Here is a 3744-nt window from a genome sequence, read left to right as displayed (position 1 = left end):
TTGACTACCTTTTATATTTTTTATCGATGCACGTGATTCTAAACATAACACTAATACTCGGCTCTACAGGGCGGAGGATGCACCTCTCATTACGCCAGGTGGGGGCCCGCAACAATATTCTTAATTTTCTTTCAATTATTACTTCTTATCTATTCTCCAAACGCCAAGGCGTGTATTTTTTTTCATCTGAATTGCCAAAATTTTGATATTCGCGCCCGCGAATTTCACAATTCCTTTTTTAGTGCACTATTGCATTCTTGTTTTACCAACGAATGAAGACGGATTGTGAAAAAGAAACCCGTTACAATTGCTTGCCACTACAATTGCTTGCCACGAGTATTCCAAGAAATACGGTGAAGTGTAAGAAAATTGTTTTGAAAGCGTTTACAATAGAAGAAACTACGATTCAATCGCAAGCTAATCAGATGAAACACAAATATTGCTTTTAGCAGCGAGGTTATGCATTCATTTTCCTCGTCAAACGGGACGTACGCCGTTTGATGAGATAAGCGAAGAGTATCTGAAACTGCATTGTTGATGGCTGGAGCTATATTTGACTAATAATTATTTTAACAGATATCGTCATTCTCATCATATTGCGCGTTGATTGTCTTAACCATATGGGTCGTTCACTGCAACGCGTTTTCACGTGATTATACAGCGAGATGTATTGCTGCGTAAGCATAGTAATTTTAAGGTAGTCTTGGCAATATTTACCACTTCAAATCCTTTATTAAGTCCATATTTGGGGACGCCTCTTCGCTTTATGGAGTCGCGAAATGCTCCTTTCGCTGCTGCAGTTTTCATTGACGTCAGTGCGGCCCGTTTTGAAATTTTTAGAGACCTGGCGTTCGATTTTCGCATATTTTTTAACATTTTGTGTTAATTCTTCGCGGATATTCGTACAAGTGCTTTTATATAATATATAATCTTATTTATATAAATATATAAAAAAAGGGCATTTATCTCCCCTCGAACGTCTCCTGACTAGTTTTATTCAATTTTTAGATACCTGGCGTTCGATTTTCGCATATTTTTGAATATTTCCTGTAAATATGACTTATCCCACCTCCAATTTTATTAGAGTAATAAGAAGTATACACTTGCTCCATGTCAGTCTACTACACTTCTGAATGAAATATTATTTGTGCTCTCGTTTATATTAGTTTTATTTTAATTACGTTTCTTTTTTCTAAAGTGAAGAGTAATGTAAGTAGGTGTAATGGAATCACGAAAATTATATTTGGAACCGTCTGTACTAACTATGAGTATAGAGATGTCCTGAATATAATTCCCTAACTGTATGAACTGTATATAATTTCCCTAAAACATTTCCAAGACCAAAGTTGGGGATTATGTTAGAATTCGCAAATTTAAAGGAGTATTTTTTAAAGGCTATGAACCAAACTGATCCACCGAAATATTTCAGATCTGTAGAATAAAAATTACGAATCCTGTTACTTACATTCTAAAGGACTATAAGGAAAATAAAATATTAAGATCATTTTATGAATACGAAATGCAAAAAGTTCGTGACGAAAATGCCTATTTAGTAGAAAAAATATTGAAGAAACAGAGAAACAAATTTTTTGTGAAGTGGCTAGGCTTTGATCAAACTCATAATTCATGGATTAATAAAACTCAATTACTTCGATAAAATATGTATAAGACCAACCGAAAATGTTTGCTATTATTATTATTATTAAAATGTAAATAAAACGAAAATCCAAAAAAATTGCATTGCGTATTAATTTTTACATTTATTCTTGTACACATAGTAATTACATATTTGTATTATTTACTTTATAATTATTTTACATTTATTCATATATACATAGTATTTATACATCGTTATTTATTATTTGATTACCTATTTTATAATTTCCCCACGCTGGTGTGGAAATTTTATCATCTAAAACACACCGCTTATCATCTAAATAATCTAAAGCTATTTTTTTGCAGATCTCCGTATACAATCTGTGAGATCTGCTTCTTATAATTCTCTGTTCACCATAAAAAGATTGTCTATTTATAACGCAGTGTTTATAATCAGTATATTTTAATTTGTCGGTTACACATTTTTTTAGCCCCTTAACTTTTTTCACTTCTTTTTCTTTATTGTTCCCATCATTGACTGTGTATGCCTACGCTTTGGCTTTTAAACCTGCAAACTTTGTCATGATTCTCCCGGCATTCTCGTCTTTCGTCAGACCTAATACTTTTTCGTTATTAGGAATTATATTATGTATATTGCCGGGTAGGTAATCTGATGTGTCAAATTTATTAGGATTATTTTTAATAATGTCATATATATATAATCTTTATTATTTCACTCCGGTTAAGTAAAAAGTTATAATAAAAATCATACATCAACCACTTAGAGAGTTCTAACACAGTTACCCCCACATATATCGGTTTATCGTGAATAATTTCCTATTTATTTAGCTCAACTCCATATAACCCATTATCGAATATTTCGATGCCCTTAAAATTAGGTTTGGCTATGAGAGCCCTATTCCCTTCAGAATTCCTTCTGTTTTCATAACTATTTACTAAGCGAACGTCTCGGCGATTTTCAACATTTTCCATGGTTTTCCCATACACAGCATTATTCATTAGCTTATAGAAGTTCTTCTCAAATTCATTCTTGGCAACTTTTCTTCTATTGGTGTTTAAACTAATGTAGGGCTCTAACCAAGCCCTTTGAGTAAATTTTAGTATTTTGTGAATGCATTTTAATTGCAACCCGTGTTGCAAGCAGAGGAGCAGAGTGTTTAAATGAATCTTATAATTCATTTTATGAGTTAAATCTGCTATGAGTTTTTTATACTTGCCAGTAGGAGGAATTTCATTGTCTGCACAGAAAGGTAGGCAATCATGTTGATCATGAATATCAGACGGATAATTTAGGTCAACTTCCAAAATGTAACCACTACTTCCCTGGATATCAATGGAGTAAATATCAAAATCTTTTACCTCATTTTCGCTTAAAAATTGGAAGTTTGCATATGGAAGTTTTTGAGACATGGCCCATCCATACAAATTGTTTGCATCCATATAGACCAAATAATTTTCAGACTTGCTTTGATCATAATTTTCATCAAACAAGTTGTATTAAAAATCGTACATCAACAGCAGTTACCTGCATATATACTACCATAAACTAAAATTTTATATTGTTTACGGCGAACTTTAGCTTGCCAATATAAGAAATGCAATAAAAGACGAAAAATATTTGCTAAAGGTAAGAATGAATGTTATTTTAAGAAATTCAAAAGAGTCAAGTTCTAACCGTGTTTATAAAGAAAACTGCACTGAACACGGTAGAGCAACGACATTCTTTTGTATATATTTATGAATATAAATATTCATCTTCACGCTTTTATGCATTCATCTCATCAATTACAATCGTTACAAAAGAAATATTGTCACTCTTTCTATCTCTTTCATGAAAAAATTATTCCCATACAAATTTATAGGAGAATGAATAAAATGCATTGTTTAAATCCGCTCTGAATTATTTATACTTACCAGTAGGAGGAATTTTGTTATCTGGCCCAATCATACAAATTGTTTGCATCCATACCGGCTAAATAATTTCGGGCTTGCTTTCATCATGATTTTAAGCAAACTTATTGCTTGACTCAAGCAATCTCTGGGTACACTGAGTAATACCACCTCTTATACCCGTTTTTTAAAACGTATGAAAAGAAAAAATTAAATAAATAAATTCAATTAGTTGCT

Source organism: Glossina fuscipes, unplaced genomic scaffold, assembly GCF_014805625.2.
Source record: "Glossina fuscipes isolate IAEA_lab_2018 unplaced genomic scaffold, Yale_Gfus_2 224, whole genome shotgun sequence".
Classification (NCBI taxonomy): Eukaryota; Metazoa; Arthropoda; class Insecta; order Diptera; family Glossinidae; genus Glossina; species Glossina fuscipes.
This window is presented reverse-complemented; position numbering follows the sequence as displayed.